Source organism: Balaenoptera physalus, assembly GCF_965194825.1.
Source record: "Balaenoptera physalus genome assembly, chromosome: 13".
In the NCBI taxonomy this organism is placed as follows: Eukaryota; Metazoa; Chordata; class Mammalia; order Artiodactyla; family Balaenopteridae; genus Balaenoptera; species Balaenoptera physalus.
The window spans coordinates 57,056,276-57,078,340 of NC_138892.1; the positions used below are offsets into that span (position 1 = coordinate 57,056,276).

A 22,065-nucleotide genomic window follows, 5' to 3' on the forward strand; every position below is an offset into this window, starting at 1 on the left:
GCAATTTTTTGGAAGAGTTTGAGAAGGATGGGTGTTAGCTCTTCTCTAAATGTTTGATAGAATTTACCTGTGAAGCCGTCTGGTCCTGGACTTTTGTTTGTTGGAAGATTTTTAATCACAGTTTCAATTTCATTACTTGGGATTGATCTGTTCATATTTTCTATTTCTTCCTGGTTTAGTCTTGGAAGGTTATACCTTTTTAAGACTTTGTCCATTTCTTCCAGGTTGTACATTTTATTGGCATAGAGTTCCTTGTAGTAGTCTCTTAGGATGCTTTGTATTTCTGAGGTGTCGGTTGTAACTTCTCCTTTTTCATTTCTAATTTTATTGATTTGCATCCTCTCCCTCTTTTTCTTGATGAGTCTGGCTAATGGTTTATCAATTTTGTTTGACTTCTCAATGAACCAGCTTTTAGTTTTATTGATCTTTGCTATTGTTTTCTGTGTTTCTATCTCATTTATTTCTGCTCTGATCTTTATGATTTCTTTCCTTCTGCTAACTTTGGGTTTTGTTTGTTCTTCCTTCTCTAGTTCCTTTAGGTGTAGGGTTAGAATGTTTATTTGAGATTTTTCTTGTTTCTTAAGGTAGGCTTGTATAGCTATAAACTTCCCTCTTAGAAGTGCTTTAGCTGCATCCCATAGGTTTTGGGTCATTGTGTTTTCATTATCATTTGTCTCTAGGTATTTTTTTATTTCCTCTTTGATTTCTTCAGTGATCTCTTGGTTATTTAGTAACGTAGTGTTTAGCCTCCATGTGTTTGTGTTTTTTATGTTTTTTTCCCTGTAATTGATTTCTAATCTCATAGCGTTGTGGTCAGAAAAGATGCTCGATATGATTTCAATTTTGTTAAATTTACTGAGGCTTGATTTCTGACCCAAGGTGTGATCTATCCTGGAGAATGTTCCGTGCGCACTTGAGAAGAAAGTGTAATCTGCTGTTTTTGGATGGAATGTCCTATAAATATCAATTAAATCTACCTGGTCTATTGTGTCATTTAAAGCTTGTGTTTCCTTATTAATTTTCATTTTGGATGATCTGTCCATTGGCGTAAGTGAGGTGTTAAAGTCCCCCACTATTATTGTGTTACTGTCGATTTCCTCTTTTATAGCTGTTAGCAGTTGCCGTATGTATTGGGCTGCTCCTATGTTGGGTGCATATTTATTTATAATTGTTATATCTTCTTCTTGGATTGATCCCTTGATCATTATGTAGTGTCCTTCCTTGTCTTTTGCAACATTCTTTATTTTAAAGTCTATTTTATCTGATATGAGTATTGGTACTCCAGCTTTCTTTTGATTTCCATTTGCATGGAATATCTTTTTCCATCCCTTCACTTTCAGTCTGTATGTGTCCCTAGGTCTGAAGTGGGTCTCTTGTAGACAGCATATATATGGGTCTTGTTTTTGTGTCCATTCAGCAAGCCTGTGTCTTTTGGTTGGAGCATTTAATCCATTCACGTTTAAGGTAATTATCGATATGTATGTTCCTATTACCATTTTCTTAATTGTTTTGCGTTTGTTTTTGTAGGCCCTTTTCTTCTCTTGTGCTTCCCACTTAGAGAAGTTCCTTTAGCATTTGTTGTAGAGCTGGTTTGGTGGTGCTGAATTCTCTTAGCTTTTGCTTGTCTGTAAAGCTTTTGATTTCTCCATCAAATCTGAATGAGATCCTTGCCAGGTAGAGTAATCTTGGTTGTAGGTTCTTCCCTTTCATCACTTTAAGTATATCATGCCACTCCCTTCTGGCTTGTAGAGTTTCTGCTGAGAAATCAGCTGTTAACCTTATGGGAGTTCCCTTGTATGTTATTTGTCATTTTTCCCTTGCTGCTTTCAATAATTTTTCCTTGTCTTTAATTTTTGCCAATTTGATTACTGTGTGTCTCAGTGTGTTTTTCCTTGGGTTTATCCTGTATGGGACTCTCTGTGCTTCCTGGACTTGGGTGGTTATTTCCTTTCCCATGTTAGGAAAGTTTTCGACTATAATGTCTTCAAATATTTTCTCAGGTCCTTTCTCTCTCTCTTCTCCTTCTGGGACCCCTATAACGCACACATTGCTGCAGTTAATGTTGTCCCAGAGGTCTCTTAGGCTGTCTTCATTTCTTTTCATTCTCTTTTTCTTTATTCTGTTCTGCAGCAGTGAATTCCACCGTTCTGTCTTCCAGGTCACTTATCTGTTCTCCTGCCTCAGTTATTCTGCTATTGATTCCTTCTAGTGTATTTTTCATTTCAGTTATTGTGTTGTTCACCTCTGTTTGTTCTTTAATTCTTCTAGATCTTTGTTAAACATTTCTTGCATCTTCTCAATCTTTGCCTCCATTCTTTTTCTGAGGTCCTGGATCATCTTCACTATCATTATTCTGAATTCTTTTTCTGGAAGGTTTCCTATCTCCACTTCATTTAGTTGTTTTTCTGGGGTTTTATCTTGTTCCTTCATCTGGTACATAGCCCTCTCCCTTTTCATCTTGTCTGTCTTTCTGTGAGTGTGGTTTTTGTTCCACAGGCTGCAGGATTGTAGTTCTTCTTGCTTCTTCTGTCTGCCCTCTGGTGGATGAGGCTATCTAAGAGGCTTGTGCAAGTTTCCTCAATACACAATTTTTTAAAACAAAGTTTGATTCTCTAATGAAATAAAGTTAAATAATGAGCCTAGAGATTATCATACTAAGTGAAGTAAGTCAGAGAAAGACAAATATATGGGGGCTTCCCTGGTGATGCAGTGGTTAAGAATCCGCCTGCCAATGCAGGGGACATGGGTTCAAGCCTTGGTCCAGGAAGATCCCACATGCCACAGAGCAACTAAGCCCGTGCGCCACAACTACTGACCCTGTGCTCTAGAGCCTGTGAGCCACAACTACTGAAGCCCACATGCCTAAAGCCCGTGCTCCACAACAAGAGAAGCCACCGCAATGAGAAGCCTGAGTACCACAAAGAAGAGTAGCCTCTGCTCGCCACAACTAGATAAAGCCCACACGCAGCAATGAAGACCCAATGCAGCCAAAAATAAACAAATAAATAAATAAATTTATTTAAAAAAAAAACAAATATATGATATCACTTATATGTGGAATCTAAAAAAATGATACAAATGAACTTATTTACAAAACAGAAACAGGCTCACAGGCATAGAAAACAAACTTATAGTTATCAAAGGAGGAGGGGTGATAAATTAGGAGTTTGGGATTAATAGATACACACTGCTATACATGAAATAGGAAAACAACAAGGACCTACTGTATAGCACAGGGAACTATACTCAATATCTTATAATAAGGTATGATGGAAAGAATCTGCAGAAGAATATATATATATGTATATAACTGAATCACTTTGCTGTACACCTGAAACTAACACAACATTGTAAATCAACTATACTGTATTTCAATTAAAAAAAATCATTGCACTTCAACTACCTTATATTATTCTGATGCCTTTTAATAACATAAAGAGCATATCAGAACCACTTCCTTTGAAATCATTAATGATTTGATTACAAAAGATGGCCCTTTTTAGGAGCTAAAACAGTCCATGTAGAAACTTTTCTAACCCCAATAGACTATTTGGGGATATTATGTTTGTGTTCAGGATTAATTAATAATTCTTAATAGGATTATTGATCATAATCCTGTGTGTTTTCAACTTGAATCTCTAGTTCCACCTTTGTGGAAGAGGCCCTATGCATACAGGAATACCTTAGTTGCATAATTTCTCTTTGTTTGAATTATTGGCCTTAGACTCTTGATTTTGGTAAACTACAACTTAAATGCTATAGATTGTCTAAGAAATAGGTTGTCTGTGCTCTTAAACTGTCCATACAAGTGTTCAATTAACAACGGAGCATTTCCTGTTTTCCCCATCAACTCTGTTCTATAAAATACTATTCAGTAGATGGTAATAATACCTGATAAATTTTCCCACACCTCCTTGATTGGATATCTTTTTGGAGTCAAGGAAGGGACATTTTAATTGCAATGAACAAATTATATTCTTTTTTTAACTGTAAAGAAAAGTCCCATTCACATTGTAAGCGTATCAGACACTGGATAAACAAGACATAGTGTTCAATTCAACTGCTTCACATTTTAAAACATGTAGTACCTCAATCATATATTTTGAAGTTGTTCTACTACAAAAGGAATACATTTTAAAACAATGATGCTAGGATTTCATTACAGCACCATCTTCAAGGTGCTACAGCTGAATGCTCCCGTTCCTATAACAAGGCTAAGGTAAAGAGCTAAATTGCTTATAGTGGGGGACTTCCTTCTGAAAAGTCCTTTTGAAATAGACTTTTGAAATGGACTCTGTGTAAGAGGAACTCTTACACTGAATTTCAAGTTATAATGAAGTTACAGTACTTTAATGAACCAATTATTACTAAGTTTTTTTTAAATGTGTCATGAATTGTTTTTCTTATTAAGGTATAATTGGAGCTGAATGTACCTGTTTAAAAGAGCATAATCAAGTACTAGAAAAAAAGTAAAACAATATTCGGATCCCAATTTATTTAAACATAGCCTTAATTCAATAGTGTTATCCGTGCCTACTCGATCTTGGCACTAACATCAGTCCCAGTATACACAGTTCATGGAGCTGACATTTTTGAAAGAAGGATTATGTATGTGTGCTATGGTCTGAATGCTTGCGGCCCCATAAACTCATGATCAAATCTTAATGCCCAGTGTGATGGTTTCAGGAGGTGAGGCCTTCGTAAGGTGCTTAGGTCATGAGGATGGAGCTCTCATGAATGGGATTAGTACTCTTATACAGACCCCACAGAGCTCCAGAGTCCCTTCCACCATGCCAGGACACAACTAAAAGTCTGCAACCCAGAAGCAGGCCCTCACCCGACCACGCTGGCACCCTGACCTCTGACTTCCAGCTTCCAGAACGCTGAGAAACAAATTTCTGTTGTTTATAAGCTACCCAGTCTGTGGTATTTTGTCATACCAGCCCAAACAGACTGAGACAATGTGGAAGAGGGACAAAATACAATTTTGCCAACATTTTTCTTGTCCTTTTAATTTTGTCATTTGCTTTTTTGTGAAAGACTTCCAGGTGTGATTTTGATGTTTAAAAACATGGCTCTTAAAAAGTAGCACATTTCAGAAGGACAGAATCCTAAGTATTTCTCTTTTATCTTCCCTACAATTTCCCTTTTCTATAAAATGTTTGTGCAAAGAGGGAGGAATCTACTCCTACCTGGGACAGCTACATGGAACACAGGGAAAAATGTGGATTTTGAAAATAGAGCTTTGTGACCTAACCTACTTGAGATATCAGATACTTCATTTCATTCTAAATTAGTGATAACAATGCCAGATGCCCATATTATAGGGCTGCTGAAGTTGTCAGACAATGACTTTCTGGATTATGTGAGGTGATACATGTAAAGCGCCCACAGCTTTATCTCTGGCACACAGACAGCGCCAAGTATGATATGTGTCTTCTCTTTTCGCTTTGCCAATCCCAAAAATCTGAGTGTGTGAATCCTTTGGACACCAAGAGAATACCAAAAAATTACATTTTTAAATTTAGATTTTATAGACCACAACTCAATATCTGAATGCATAGCTGAGGAGACATTAGTAGTACTGCTTCAAGACAAAAGCTAGTAAAATAAGAGTTCTAATAAAATGTGAAATAATTTAAAATAGATTACAGACTAAAAAAGTTGGATGGAACGTTCACTCTTAAATGAAAGTTATAGGTCAAATATGCATAATAATTTTGATCATCAATACTGAAGTAACCCAATGAACAGTAATAATTAGGTTTCTAAGCATTTAAAATAAGATTTTTAATTTGGTGATACAGCTATAGAAGTGCATAGCCCCTTTATTTGGAATATTTGAAAATAAATGTAGATAATGGGCCCAGATAGCTTAATAGAGTAATAAATCTGTTATATATAAAAATAAACTTAAAGCAATAAAAATTTGCATGCTTCCTCATTGAAGTGCTTTTTTCCCCTTAAATTACAGCACATATTACTAAGAAAATTAACGATAAAAAGGGAAATAATTTTTAGATGAGCTTGAGATCTGACATCTGTAAATCCTCCAGTAGCAGGCCATTACTGAGTGTAATTAATGTTCTCCCCAGGACACAGCGGCCAGGTGACTCTCCACAGAGATGCTAATGTGGTCCACAGGGGATGGACTTACATTTTCTTATATTCCCTGAGGTTTCTTCTGAATCATTCACCTTTTCCTATCTACTTATTATGTTGTCATACCAATTAGTGATATGCAAATATTCCTGCAGTATCCACCACTTTTTAAGTTCAGAAAAAGAAACTGGTATTTAGTTGCATTGATTCTTTGTTTTTCTTCTGAAAGAGGCCATGGCTTTAGGAAAATGCATTCAAGCATTTTATTGCTACATTGAAGACACCAGGCAATAAGTAACTGGAAGCTATATGATATTAGGAAGGGATACTACAGAAAAAGAAGGAAGAAAGGAAGGACATTACAAATAACTGAACCTTAAGAGACAAGGTTAAGAGCTATGGACAGAAAGTGACAGAAACAAGAGAAACAGAAAGGGTACAGAAAGTTCCAGTCCAAAAAAACATCAGTATGTGCAATAAAAATCTGTAGAATAATGTGTAGTGAAAGCAGACTCAACTTTTATAAAAATATGGCACAATGCTTTTAAAAGAAAAGAAGTCACATAATAGAACAAATTGGCAAATTCACTCTTTTTTTAAATTTCTGAAAGTCCATTCCTATCTATGCCCTACCTCCAAAAGTCTCTTTTTAGGGACTTCCCTGGTGGCGCAGTGGTTAAGAATCTGCCTGCCAACTCAGGGGACACGGGTTCGAGCCCAGGTCCAGGAAGATCCCACATGCTGCAAAGCAACTAGGCCCGTGAGCCACAACTACTGAGCCTGTGCTCCAGAGCCCGCGAGCCACAACTACTGAACCTGCGTGCCACAACTACTGAAGCCTGCGCGCCTAGAGCCCGTGCTCCTCAACAAGAGAAGCCACCACAATGAGAAGCCTGCGCACTGCAACGAAGAGTAGACCCTGCTCACCACAACTAGAGAAAGCCCGCGCGCAGCAACAAAGACCCAACGCAGACAAAAGTAAATAAAATAAAATAAATTAATTAAAAAAAAATAAAGACACTTTAAAAAAAAAGTTTCTCTTTTTAAGAGTCAATTTCTTGGTGATATTAGATAAAGAGGGTCTATTTACTAGTACTGTAGTATAAAGGCAATTAATCACTTGTTCCATCTATTCTTAGTATTCTCTTCTGCAAAATGGGAATAATAACATCTACCTCATTGGGCTACTGTAAACTTTTAATGTGAGAAGGTATAAAAAGCTCTTGGCATAGTGCTGGCCCTTAGATGTGTGCTCAATAGCTAGTATTAGTTTTATTATAACTAGTGATTAGCAAAATTATTAATGTATGTCCAGCATGCATGTAGTTTAAGGAGGCAGAGATACCATTTGAGAAAAAAATATTCTCTGTCCTCAACAGAAAATAGCAAATGAATAAGTATTCTAGATCAGTGATTTTCCACAGTTCAGTATCACAGATCAATGAGTAAACAAAAAAAAATCTTATTTTTTACCAATTGATTCAAATGTCCCATCAAGTTTAAGAATCACAGTTCTAGAAGAATACTTACAAAAAGTATACTCATAGATAAATGAATATTATATGAATTATATACAGAAATATAATCCTTATACTCCAGCAGACTTTTGTATTTATCCGTGTGTTTTTTGCTTTTACTCTCGAGTTTTGTGGCACTTATAATGACCATCTCCTCGTTTCACTTAAAGACTATTCATCTCTCAGCTCTAAAAACATTTCCACTTCTTTCATTAAAGCCTTCTTTGATTGCTCCGTTACATAGTAAAGTCTCCTTCTTCTGGAATCCTAGAGCAGGGGTCAACAAGTATTTTTCTCTAAACTGAAAGATAGTAAATATTTTAGGATTTGCAGACTTAGTCACAACTACTCAACTCTGTCTGCAGCAGGCAATCAGCCACAGAAAATACAGAAAGAAATGGGTGTGGCTATATTCCAGAAAAACTTAATTTATGAAAACAGGTAGCAGGCTAGATGTGGCCCAAGGGTTATTTATACTTTGTCAACCTCTGCTGTAGACAATCACTGCTTTATCATTTTATTTTAACACTCAATCCTACTCTGGATTGTACCTTTAACTGTACACACATAGAGAATGTCTCTGAAATTAGAGTTTCCTCAGGGGGTCAGGAAAGATGTCTTATACATGATCTTTTCAGGTCTCTGTGCATATTACTTCATGGAGCAATGCTTAATTATTTACTGATTTAAACTGATTTTAAGATATGGGAGCAAGATCTAGTTGCCATTAGCGTCCTACCTACATTGAAACATCTACTGAGACATTGACTCTTGGGGTTCTGTAATGGGCAGCCTCATCTTGCTGAGTCTTTATTCTACCTGTAAATGAATATAATATATCTTACTTGGTAATAATGAGGAATAGAAATTCTATTTTTAAAAGATCAGACACATAAGAAGCACTTAAATGGTATCAATAATTACGTTGCTATAAGTTTGCATCTTAATATGAATAAATGTCTCTAAGTTGTGATAATAGAATGACTACTGTTTTTCTCTGTCATAGCTTTTAAATGTGCTTATGTGTGCTGCTGCTTCTAAGTGGAAAGTAAGAAAGTTCCATCTTAAAATGCCCTTGGGATACAGTCCCAATTGATGTTACTAACATTGTGTTTAAGTGAAAAATTTAGCACTGAAATATTTTTGCAGCATCAATATCAGTGTTGAGTTGTCTTCCTATATGTACCAAAAACCAGAGCTTTGTCTATATGGGAAAGACCCACATTACTGTAAAGTCAATGAGTTGTTGTTGTTTTATGAATCTCCTACTTGGCTCAGGCTGTGAACAGTAATATTATAATTCATAAATACCTGTGCACAGAAGAGAATTCCTCAAGAATAAAGAGGCCCTGCCTCAAGATGCACCAAAAATACTGGTAGAGATAAAAACAAAATGATTATGATTACCATTTATAAGTTACCTGCATTATTTATTTACTCTCCAGCAACAATCCTGTGATATAGGTTTTATTGTTTCCATTTTTTAAAATGAGGAAACTGGGGCTCTGAAGGTTCACATATCTTGATTTTAGTTAAACAGCTGAGATGTGGCTAAGTCAAAGTTCCATCAAGGTCTATCTAACTAACCACAAAGCCTCTGATCCACCACATGACACTGCGATGGAGAAAAAAGAGAGAAAAGAGAGAACCACAGACTGAGACAAACTACAGAGTGAAGACAACATTGGAGGTCTACAAAACGCTGACTGAAGGACATAAATTGCTTAACCTTGTTTTGAGAATATGTTCCTTTATTTGTGGGACTCAAGACTAAAAGGAGCTTCCCTGTTTGCCATCTCTAACATCTAGAACGGTGTCTGGGAGCACAGTGGATGAATAAATAGTTGTTATTAAAGGATTACATTCTCTGGCTTGAAATACGTCATAGGCTTTATTCAAAAGCCCACTTCACTGCAGATCTGACATATATACATTCATGGGAATTCTCCAGACACTACTCTGTTCACGTACCCACTGGTGCCTGCAGCCTGGGGTATCCACAGGAGACCCGCCACCCCATGCACACTCCACCCCTATCATCTTGCTACCTGTGCTAAAGGGATCACATCCTGGACTTACTGTTTCTTCAGTCCCTAATGGTTCCCCAGCCTCCCTGAGTCCACAAGCGATAAGAGGTCATTATTTTTTCTAAGCCTCTTAGTTTGGTTCCAGAACTTCCTTTAAACAGTAAGGAAGTCTTATCATTCTGCTGACTGTGTTTTAACAGATCAAGACTCGTTATCCTTGACTAGTCTTTTTTTTTTTTAACATTTCTCAAACTTCCTTCCTCTAGAATCTCTTAAAATCTACTGCAGAAATGCATATTTTAAAATACTAATATTGAGAAGGTGTATTGTGGTTAATAGATTCAAGTCCAGATCCCTCCACTGACAAGATGTACACAGCTTGAGCAAGATACTTAACCTCTTGCCCTAATTCCCTCACCTGTAAAATGAGGGTCAAAACAATGCTTCCTCATAAGGTTTGGAGGATTAAATGAATTAAAATGTGTAAAATGAATACGTAAAATGATGCCTGACACATAGGAGTGTTTGATAAAGGCAAGCTATTTTTCCTCAAAGTGATCTCTATAGCTTTACCTAATAGCCACATCTTTGGTCTCTAAACTCACTTATTACACACACACTCACACACACACACACAGCATCTTAGGTGCTTTACCTCTTATGGCATTAATCTACAAAGGCAAATACTTTAACTGAGGGGCTAATATCTAATTGTAACCAAATTTTAAAGTGAATTTTCCTTCTTTCCTTCCTTTCGGTGGTTTATTCATTCATTCACTACACTGAGGGCCACGGAAAGAAAATGTTCAGCCCTGAGGTAACAGTGGGTTCTTCCAAAGGTGGGTCCCTCTATATGCCTTTACTTCCCACCTTCTGACTTCACCTGAAAAGAGATAATATTGATGACCAATGGGCTCATGAACAAGGGTTCAAACATTTATATTCATAAGCAACCATTTTCATCCTTGAACTATTTTGTACATATATGGACTTTCCTAAACTTGAATGCTTCCAGAAACACAATGGCCTTAAAAAATAGCTTCACCAGGTCCTGTAAAGAACAGGTAGAAAAACGGAATATGTTAAATTCATAGAGAAAACGCAAGAATGTGAGCTGTCACCACATATGTACAGGCTCTCAATCAACCCAGAAAAAGATTTATTTTGTGTGGCCCTGGAAAGCTGAGTAAGGGTCCTAGGTAGAAGCAAGAAGAATGCAGTCACAACTGGAACTGTCTTTAAAAGAACAGGCTGCCTCAGTGAACATACTTAAAATAAAAATAGATGGTGGTATATTGAAAATGCTGAAGAAACAATAAAGAAAAGCAGAAACCAATGTCCTCTAAGTCCCATGTAACTCCGTAATCCACCAAAGTGCTAAAGGATATGTAAATATGGATATGTTATTATTCCCAACATCCAGAAATTTGTAGTATATAGAGAAACCAAAGATATACAAATCTATATGCAACTATAATACAATGTTTAAAACACACGAGACAGATTACAATGCAATGTTACTGAAATTTTAGAAAAGCTTCTTCTACCTATCCAGAGGCTTCAGAGGAAATCTGAATGCGGTGGTTAAGCTCAGCTTTGAAGGTTGAAGCTAGACATGAAAAATAGCAGGAGGTTAGAGCATTCTAAGATGAAAGAACAGCAAGACCAAAGGTGTGGTGTCAGGAAATAGAATGACGATAAATGAGGCACAGGGGACAGTTCAATTTGACTCGAGGATGGTGGCAGTGGGAGATGAGCCTGGAAAAACTTTTTGGAATTACAGAGATTGAAACATTGGTCCTTAGACCTAGGTAATGGGAGTCACAAAGTGTTATTAACAAATAGGAAAAGGAGGTGTATTTCAGTAAGAGTATCTCGTGGTACGTACAGAATTAACTGGTACAGTGAGAGACCAGAAATGAGGAGACCCGCTAAGAGACTAGGACATGATTCTAGGTAGTATGTCAAACGTGCCTGAACTCTGTGGCAGCACCAGAAAAGAGGAAACTGGTGAAAGAAGCATTTTGGATGTCAGGTCTTAGCAACTGACTGTAAGACGTAAGGCTGGGGGTGTTGAGGGTCTCAAAAGCTTCTAGATTAGAATGTTAATACCAATAAAAGCAACAGGGGCAACAGAAGGAAAGAAGACAGTGTTCAGAAGAGACCACAGGGTGTTAGCCGTGTCAGAAGCACAGAAGAGGTAAGCTGTCCAGCAGGTACTTGAGAAGGGCTGCCCAGAGCTATGTGAAAGTCAGGGCTGAAGATAATGACTTGGGCGTTACTCCTACTGAGGTCAAAACACAGGCCAAGAGAGGATGAACTTTGCCAATGGATCAAATACAGGTAAGAGAAGAACTCAAATGGAAATTGAGGAACACATACTTGAGTGAGTAGGAGATGAAAGGAAAGCCGAAGAAGAAGCCACCAATGAGCAGTCAGAGAAGTAAGAACAGCACAAAGAGCACGCAGAAGTCAAGAGAAGAGTTAAAGAAGCAGCAGGGCCAACCTTACTAAAGGCTGTTGACAGTGTGAAGCGAATGAAGATTTGGACCCTCAGAGGCCAATTATAACCTGATTCTGAAATATTAATACTTAATATACTTTACAGGGAAGAACTCACTCCTTTAAATCAAAGTAGTTTCACAGGAGATTACTCTTTTTAGCCTTTGAAGAAAAAAACAAAAGAATTTCTTATTGGAAGGTACACTCATTTCAAGGATAATTTCCTTAAACATTCTCAATTTGATCTTATTGGCCAACAGTTTTCAATCACATCTAGTACTATTCTTCCAAAAGGTATTTCAGGGGACATTTTCAGTAATTATGACTGAGGGGAATCTATCAACATATGGAGGACAGGGGCCATACACACTAAATGTCCTGCAATAAAAGAGGCATTCCTAATCCATGTAGAGGAGCCCTGCCCAAAATGCGGATAGTGTCACCTGTTGAGAAACACTGTCACATAATGCTGTTTACCACTGAATGCACCTTTTGTATATTTGAGAAAAATTGATAGAGCTTCAGATTCTGAAATTTTGGAGAATCAATTTCAAAAACAGGCAAATATTAATACAGTTCATCCCTTAGAAACTCTTCAAGCAAATGCATGCCTTTTAGTTTTACTGTTTTTTCATATCTAATCTAGTTCCAAAAGAAATAGGTCTTCAAGTAAATTATTTAGTAGGGCAGCTTCTTATAATTCATAACTCTTCTACGTATTAGCTCTAATCAGAATCTGTTTCGGGGTGTGCATGATTAATAAGAATACATTTCATTGTGTTATTAGGTGAGGAAACAGCCCATGTTTAATTTAACTGCTTTTTAAAAATACCAACATTTTGTACAGATCTTTATTTATTTAAACAAATATTTCTCTGTGTTACCACCCATACTAGATATTTTCCACTGAAAATTTCTGTTTTAATGCCAAATATTACCAAACAGTAATCACCAGTTCAGATATCTGAACCACACAGTATGTCATTTTTTGTGGGGCTATCCTAAGTGTACAAAATTTTTAACAAAAATATCTTTACACCAGCATTTTGTAGTTGTCACCCAAATGCCCTGTAAAATTTTCAAGAACTTATTTGGGATTTCAATAAAGGTTAATAAAAACTACTGGATCTTCCAAGTAGGTAGATTAGGACCCTGGATTCACCATTTAAGGGACCAACTGAGAAAATGAAGCTTGCTCCGTCAGTTAAAAAAAAATTCTATTACTCACTGAGACTTAGTGTGCAGTCGTTTCCCAACACATTTCCTGCACACTTTGATCCAAATAGTTGAGAAAGCCTCGGACAAACAAGGATGACCTCTCAGACAATAAGAGTCCATTCAGTGGCTTATTATGCAATCCAGCACTATCATGCCATCTATTGAGAAACTTGGTTCTTCAAAAGGTTCCCAAAAATCTGTTAAGAAAAACAAGCCAGTGAACCTTAAAACAACCTAGCAGCCTTAACGCCAAACGTTTAATACCTGACGCTAGCTACCATGAATTATTTCTATGCGTGTGCTCACACAGAATAAATAATGCAGGACAAGGCAAACAACTCTTCAGAAGATCCTCAACTATCCTGCCCCCCAGGCAGAGTCCGTGAGGGATTCCCTGCCAGATTTAGAGTTGTAGGCAGGAAAGGAGGCTCACTCTTCCCTTGTTTGTTTCTCCTCCCGTCCCTCTTTGCTTCATTTTTCCTATAATCAGTTGTTCAGGACTATCACCTGCCAGGCACTGCACTGAGAAGAGAGAACACGACAGACAAAGTCCCTGCCCTCGTTCAGCTTCGTGCAGCGTAAGCCGTACTACTTAGTGGTTAAAATCAGACAGCCTGCCTGGGTGCTTGCCCCATCTCAGCCACTTGCCAGCTGTACAAATTGAGCAAATTTCTTAACTCTCTGTACGTCAATTGCTCTTCTATAAATGTGGATATTGACAGACCTACCTCTTAAGATTGTTAAGGAGATAAAAGGAGTTAATAGACAGTGGTAGCACAGTGCCCAGAACATGGTAGCATTACAGAGATGTTGTTACAGTTACTATACTCTCGGGCTTCTCAGAGTGAGTGGATTAGTCTGTCCAAAGTGCAGAAAAAACTTGCTGCTCAGTCTCTCAAAAAAATGGAAATCAATTCATTAGCAAAGACCTTCTTCAGGGAAGGGATGTCCTGCCCTCATAACAAGAGAAAACCCTCCATTACCTGTTTATACTGGGTCACTCTCAATGGGCAAATGGATGGGGCTGAACACACAGGTTTCTGAGGCAAGGTGCCCTTCTCAAATTTGCCTTTTAGCACATCTTAATTTCTTGAAATTGCTACATCCCTTTCAAATTATTTGAGATATATGCTTCTTCCACTGAGAGGAAACTGACTGATGGCAAAGAGGACAGGAGGAAGATTATCCTAGATGACTAGACGTTGAGTTTTTGGAGAGCAGAATTCCAACCTCCTTCATCTTGGGAACCATAGTACAGTGTCTGGGGTGATTTTAGGGGTTCAGAAATAGCTAGTTTATTTATTAGGTGTTTTATTAGGTGTTTATTAGGTGTTTTATTAGGTGTTTATTAGGTGTTTTACTTTATTCCTCACCATAGCACTTCAGGGTAGATACCACGAATCCCATTTTATGAATAAGAAAAACAGGATGAGATTGTTAAATAATTACTCAATCTTACAAAAGTGCAGAACTGAGCTTGAAATCTAGGTCTAACTCTAAAGTTAATTACCTCTTTCCATGTGAATGTCTCAAAAACATGTTTGATAAATGAATATAGAATGAAAAGCAATTGCAGGAGACTTCTTTTACTTTAGATCCATGAACCAGGAATATAACTCTGGATAAAGTATGTTTCTTTAAGTCTCTTTGCCCTCTTTCCCTTCAGGAGGGCTCAAGGCCAAAGATATCAGCCAGATATTATAGAAGAGTAAATGCATGTCTAGAAATAAACTGAGCATTTAAAGGAAGGTGAACTAACTAGGACATTGAGAAAAAGGTGTTAAAATTTCAGATCGCTGACCATTATTAAAACAGTCCGGGCGGGGGTGGGGCGAGCACTACTTAATTGCAAACTCTTGCTATGAATTTTGCAAAAACGAATTTCTGACTTTATGAATTGTCACGCAACACACTGAGTTGCTTAAGGCAATCCTCCCCTTTTACTGAGATCATTCAGGCCAGCTGACTTAGACTGCTTCAAATGCAATGTGGTCAGAAGCAGAAAGTGGAGCTAGGATTGCCTCACCAGGGCCAAATAAGGGTCACCTTGTTCAATCATCATTCTCTGCAGCCACCACCCAGCTCTAATTTTTCAGCCACTCTCCCCCAAATGCACACGTAGTTCTTGAGGTTTCAATGACACAGCACATTCAAGCCAACGTGTCTGTTGAAAGTTTGCAGCCCTCCCGAGTTCCCAGTTTGGATTTAGTCATAAAGCATGGGGTGCCAGTAAAGGGCACCTAATGCCCACTGTTTCCACGCTTTTTCACATCACCCTCATCACTGCGCGTGGTTTTATTCCTCTGCTGCGTCCCTTAACAGACCCAAGAAAGGAGAAAGACACGAAATATTAGCTTTCGAACTACTACCCCACTCAGAACTACTTCAGGAGGGAGAGGCAGAGAGAAACCGCACATTTCCTCTCGTGTGTGTGTGGGTGTGTGTGTGTGTAATTTTAACATCCCTGACGTCGACCACAAAATTCCCTCTCCAGCCCTGCCCGGAAAGTGGCCTTGGTCACAACCGCCCCTGCCAAGGCAGTCTGCAATCCGTTTCGCGGAAGTAAGGGAGAAAATGGGGGTGGAGGGAGAAGCCGCCAAGCAGCATCCGCCCGAAACAGGAGCCTCGCCAGCCTCCCGCGCTACCTGGCCGGGCCTGGCACCCCCAGCGCGGCGCAGCAGCTCACGCAGGAAACCCAGCGTGAGCCCGGGAGGCGCAGGCCCTCCTCCGCCCCCGTCAAGTCACACTCCTTTTCTGCCCCCGACTGGCCTCGCCCCCGCCACGCTACCTGGAGACCGAAAAAGAACAAAACTGGACCCCCCCCCGGTATTTCGTCCTCTCCTTCCAGCCTCTCCGAGCCCCCACCATCCGCTAAAAGAGAAGATGCTCCCTACACACACTCTCACCAACCCCCCATCCCCAGCTCCTGCGGCCGAGGCCACCCCGGGGTGCTGCTGAGAAGCGCAAGCGGGACACGCCAGGCGGGAACCTGCCGGGGGGACTCGTGGGGCAAGGACGGGGGTGCGGGGAGCACCGCGCCGGCAGAGCCTCTGTGCAGAAGCTCGGAGCGTTGGCGTCGCCTGGCCGGAAGCACGCGGGAGCGCGGAGCGCTCTCCGCCCCGAACCCCTCTGGCCCCCCTTTCCAACGCGCGCGCGCCCCGAGGCTGCACCCGGCTGAGGTCCGCGCTCGTGTGACGAGAACTCTCCTCCGGCAGCCGCCTGGGGGAATTTTGTCTATATAAGGGCTCGCCGGCTCACGGCTTTGGCGTGCGTGTCACAGGTTGGCCATTATTTACACACACGCGTGCGGTTCCCCGGGCAGCTCGGGTGACGGATGCACGCTCGCCTTCCTCTCCGCCGGCGCCCCGTCCTCTGCTCCTTTCCTCCCGGGGTGTTAACTTACTTTACCTGGTCTCCGGCACAGGGTGGGCGCTGCAGCGATCCGTCCCCCGCCGGCCGCCGCCGGTTCGCCACGCTGTCACCGGGTGAATGGAATTATTTATTTATTTATGTCCCCGGACGAGTCCTCGCCCGCCGCAGCCGGAGGAGGTGGAAGAGGAGGAGGTGGAGGCGGCGGGGAGGGCAGGCGAGGCGGCTGAGCTCCCTTGTGGATGCCCGGGAGCGCGCGCCGCGCCGCGGGGGGAGGCGGAGGGGCGGGGGGGACGGGGGGGACGGGGGGAGGGGGGTGCGGGGAGGAGGAGGAGGAGGGTGGCCGCGAGCGCCCGCGGCTTTGCCTGAGTCCGGGGGCCGCGAGTGGTGGCCGGCCGCCGCCCAGTGACTCCAGGCGGACTGAGCATGCTCCAGGCCACTGTCAACGCTGTAGACGCTTTCTCTGTGGCTCGGGGCGCTCCACTTCAGATTTTAGTTTTGACCCTGAGAGAAAGCCGCAAGGCTGGTAGAACTGTTGCTCCAGATCAGTTGGGACACGCTTTACCCGAAGTACTTTGGCACCTAACCTAGGAGCCAGGTGTGTGGTAGCTCTGTTTAGATACCGCAGGGAGTGGTGCAGCCTAGGGGTGAGGAAAGCCATGCAAAAGGAGAGGAACCTGGCCGAAGGCAGGGAGACGAGAAGAGTCTCATTGTCAGCTTGCAGGCAAAGTGCTGGGCCGTTTTTCAGTGGAGGTCTTTGGGGGGGCCCGGGGCAGGGAGGCAGGAGGGACGATTGCAGTGTTGGAGATTAGGCTTGCCAACCAAATCCCTCACACTAAGGGAAAAATAAAATTTACCCCCCGGGGGTGGAGGAGTAGCGCAAGAACTTGAAAATAGGAAAGAGGTGAAAGAAGGTCACTTATAAATGATTCAGTTTTAGTTTCTCAAATTACTTAATTCTTCACAATAGAATTTAGTTATTTGACAATACATAGTGCTAGGGATAATGGTAATACCAGTCTTGGTTTGATTTCTTCTACCTTTATATTTCCCCCGTGTCTAGAACATGTTTTGGGGGAAGTTGGAAAGAAGAAGGGCTGGAAATGAACATTTACATTGGTTCCTCTAATGTTTTTAAAGTTGAAGTACTACTTAGAGGAAAAGAAACAATCCAGGAGAAAAAAAGGGGGGCTTATATTTGAGAATTCATATTCCAGCTTTTCTGTCCATTTAACTGACCCACCCCCCTTTCCTGCTCCAAAAAAGTGAGAAAGATAAAATGTTGCATTAACCTTAGATAAAAGTATAACTTCTTAGAAACCTTTCTTGTTTGTTCTAGAAATTAAATCATTTCTAAAAAGCCAAGATAATTTAGTTGAAATAAGTGGAATTTTGAAGTCCAAGGGACAAAGAATCAAAATGGCAATCTGGTAATAATAATCATTATAATTACTATTTATTAAGTGCTTATCATTGTCAGGCACTGTTCTAAGTACTTATATGGATGATCTCAATGAATACAGTAGCCGTATTAGATTTGTTGACTGGAAAAAGTGCACAACATGAGAGCTGTGAGTTGTTTTATTTGGGGCAAAATGAAGTCTATAGCCCAGGAAACAGCGTTTCAGAAAGCTCGGAGAAAGCGCTCCGAAGAGGCAGGGGGGAAGGTCAGTATATATGTGATTTTGGTGAAGGTGGGGTACATGCAATCAAGCACATATTTTTTGCAGAAGGTTTCTGCTAGTCATGAGGAGTAATCACCATGAAGGATTTTAGTGCTTTTCTAGATATGAGGAGATGCAAAAATCAGGCTCATAAAATCTTCTCCTGAACATATCTATCTGAAGGCCTGTTCTGCCAGTTTTTCCCAGAGCACAGGGTACCTCATTCCTGATCTCCACCCTGAACTCCTTTCAGGGGGTGTTGAAGGTCAGCAGCTGCAGCAAGCAGCTCATGATTCAGTCTTGTAGAGGTAGGTGGCAAGTGCCCATTTGTAGCTGGCAGATTATTCACATTTTACAAATTTGGAAACAAATTAAGTATTTGGCTGAATTCACATTGCCTTACTTCTGCCACAGCTAGTCTGTAGGCTTGAATTTTAGTTTCTGCAGTTACAAAATAGTAATAATATCAACTTTTTACTGCTGGCAGAAGATTTAGGTGAAATGATATATGTGAAGTTGATGGTAGATAATATGAGATGAATAAATGGTGGCCATTATTAGTAACATCAGAAAGTTTGGAAGACAGTATTACAGAGAGTGGGGTAATTTGGAAACTAAGGAACTAAGACAGAAACTCCAGGAAGAACTTTAGACTTATATTAAGGAAGAAATCTGTAAATTGACACTTGTATAAGATATAATAAGACATTTGATAATGATGGAATGTCTAGCAGTGACTATAAATGCTTCATTTTCATTACAAAAAAGAATGCTAAATTTTAAAAAGAAACAACATTAAGATACACGCTTCAAAGTCATGTTCTTGAGTATTTGCTACTGACATTTTTCCCATTCATACATCATTTTTATTTTACTTCAAAGAACAGAAAGAAGGAGAAAGACCATATATTTCCTGAATTTTGACCCTACTCTCCCTTTTCCTTCTCTTTGATTTTTCTTTTTTGTCCTATATTTCTTTTTCATCCTGTATTTTTCACAGCCTCATATTCTTGGCCTATTTAACCTATTTACAAACTCCTAAACATCACTAACCATAGTATTATATCAGAACTGTAGCAAGTTTCCTTTTTAAGTCTTGTTTTTCCAACGATTAAAACTCTGGATCCAATTTATCTACTGCCCCAGTATTAGTATTTGGGTGTTCATTTCTAAATTGCCTTGTTGCTATGGCTAGGCATGCTATGTAAATATTTGCTTGGCTTAGAAAGGAATCTGAAAAGAGAATTAGGTGGGAATAAATCCAGTCAATTTCTCTTATGACTTGCAGTCTTAATATTCTTCAGAAATTGAGGAAAAAAATACAATTTAGGGGAAAAGCAAATCATATGATCAGAACTTGAAATTTTTATGGTAAAATTTCTGCCTTGATTTCTACTCATAGGTGAAATAACAATGGGAGAAACAAAAGATAGCAATATACTAAATATTGCAGCAACTCTTGTTCCATAAATAAGTGAACTAGTGAATACATACATAATATACAAATTAATAAAGCCCAAACTTATATTACACACCCACAGCCTCATTTCCAGTTTTTCTACCCCTTCATTCCTCAGCCATGCCATGTCTTTTCTCATTCCCCACCCTCTTTTCTGTATTAAGCATGTCCTTCAAGGCCCAGCATAAATGTCATCACCTCTGTAGCATTTCAAGGATTCCTTCAATAAGAATTAATTCCCATGTTCCTATAGTACATGGTGTATGCCTGTATTTGGGGGATTTTCTTCTGCTTCACAGTATGGCAATATTGTAATTCTTTTGTCTCCCCTATCTTTTAGGCTGTTGGAGGGTAGTGATGACCTTTTACTCCTCCCTGTAATCTTCCAGCATCCAGCACAAATTCCTGTAGATATAAGGTAATCAATAATGTTTGCCCAAGGGAGGAAAGAGATGACAGTGTGAGTTTTTTGCAACAGATACGTAGTAGAAGCTGTTGGCACTAATAGTATCCATGATCTGCATGTCACTACATTTCCTGGCTTCTCTTACAGTTATATTGGGGCCATGTGACAAGTTCTAACTAATAGAGTATGAATGAAAGCAACTTACGTGATTTCTGGCTGAAGGGCATTAAGAACCAGTAATTCTCCTTTCTCCCCACCTTTCCCTGCTCTAATAGCCTCATGTTTCATATGGAGTCACTATAACATGGAGTCACTAAAAGATAAAGAAAGGCTGCTTGTCTTGCACTGGACTCTGTGTGAGCAAGAAACCGTTATTGTGTTTAGCCACTGAGATTTCAGAATTTGTCATGAGAACATAGCCTAGCCTATTCTGACCAATACAAGATGTTATTTAATAAGATTAAAAATCATAATGGCATAACAAGCCATTGAAACATTGAGCTTACAAGAATGCTCTAATGTGTTCTTAAGTCAAGGCTAAAAATACATGTCCTCACAACCCCAACTTAACATATAACAGCCTTTTCTTGGCAAGACTCTGTGAGACCAAAGCAGGGGTATGTGTGTGTGTGTTAACTACACACAATAGATTGGTTTTAACTAAGGACAAAAGACCAAATGTCCCAGTATTCCCCTCAGCCTGAGTGAAAATGAATGTGCACCTGCCATCCAGCATCTAGTGACAGCATACTGTGACTGAGATTGTAGCTGGCTAGCAGCTGTGAATATGATTGCTCTGACCTGGTTTCATACAATATACAAAATATGAAAGACATCACTCCACTGCTTCTTGATTTATATCTTGAGTGCATCCGTATCAGCTACTTTGGAAATCTCTTCTGTGGAAGCCTCCCATAGAATTGTGGAGAATGCAAACCTAGTCTCAGTTTTTAAAGAATAAAAAAAGGGAAAACAATCATGTTGGACATGGTTGTATGGGGTGCCTTTCAATAACTATACAAGAGCCCAGAGAGGTCTTTTGTCAAAAGAAATGACTCTTGAGGCTCCAAAAATCTTTCAGTGGATTCTGCATTTAAAGTCCTGTCCACTGGTATTTTTCTAATTTTACAATTTATTTAATGTTATCCATAAAGTAAGCTTAATGAATTCTAATTATAAACCTAATTATAGATGCCTTCATCTGAATATGTTAATTATTCTGAAAGCATATAAAATTAAAAACTTGGATTAAAAATTTTTACAATAAACTATAAACTTTCCTAGCAGGGTCTTGTAAATAATGGCTTATAAGCATTTAATATTTAATGAATTTTATCAAATGAATGAATGATGAATGAATATGGTACCAAGGAACCTAGGTTTCAGTGCCTTTTTCTGTACATGTGGTCTTAGGTGGGTCTATTAACTTTAGCTTCACTTTTTAGAACTCCCTGGTACTTTCAAGCTCTTCAAGGGCACAAAGATTTACAGATATTATGCATACTGTTAACAAATGAAGAAAATATTTATGTATGGTGAGGGTTTTTTTTCTAATTAACCAAAAATAACTGTTTACTGTAAATACTTTGGAGAGTAGTTTTGATCAAGATGCATAAGAATGCGACCATAAAGTTACCTGCTTAACTTGTAACCTGGTGTAACTTGCCCTGTGCCTGGACTGTCCTTGAAGGGTTAGTCATTGTTTGCATTTACATAATGCCTCATAGGTCACAAGATAGTTTCAGGCTAAAATACTCTCAGCTACCTGCTTCTCAGTAAGCTAGATTTTCAACTGCCCTTA

The 22,065-nt window shown here is 39.5% G+C and overlaps 1 protein-coding gene and 1 long non-coding RNA gene across 21 annotated transcripts in view; one reads left to right on the top strand and one right to left on the bottom strand.

Moving 5' to 3' along the window:
* The window catches only part of SLC16A7 (solute carrier family 16 member 7), a 165,298-nt gene extending 148,330 nt beyond the window's left edge, over nucleotides 1-16,968 (bottom strand). For 2 of the 12 annotated variants that reach the window (XM_082422842.1, XM_082422845.1), the window contains exons 1-3: nucleotides 16,775-16,959; nucleotides 13,377-13,563; nucleotides 8,931-8,992 (exon numbers count right to left, since the gene is read on the bottom strand). The gene's annotated coding sequence lies outside the window, so the exon portion shown is untranslated. Of the gene's footprint in view, nucleotides 1-8,930; nucleotides 8,993-13,376; nucleotides 13,564-16,769 lie in introns of all 12 variants that reach the window. The other 10 variants (XM_082422831.1, XM_082422843.1, XM_082422847.1 and 7 more) reach the window with 7 other exon arrangements.
* The window catches only part of LOC309642019, a 168,856-nt gene continuing 163,329 nt past the window's right edge, over nucleotides 16,539-22,065 (top strand). For 2 of the 9 annotated variants that reach the window (XR_014252896.1, XR_014252897.1), the window contains exons 1-2: nucleotides 16,539-16,646; nucleotides 20,199-20,276. This is a non-coding gene — a long non-coding RNA (uncharacterized lncRNA). The other 7 variants (XR_014252899.1, XR_014252900.1, XR_014252902.1 and 4 more) reach the window with 5 other exon arrangements.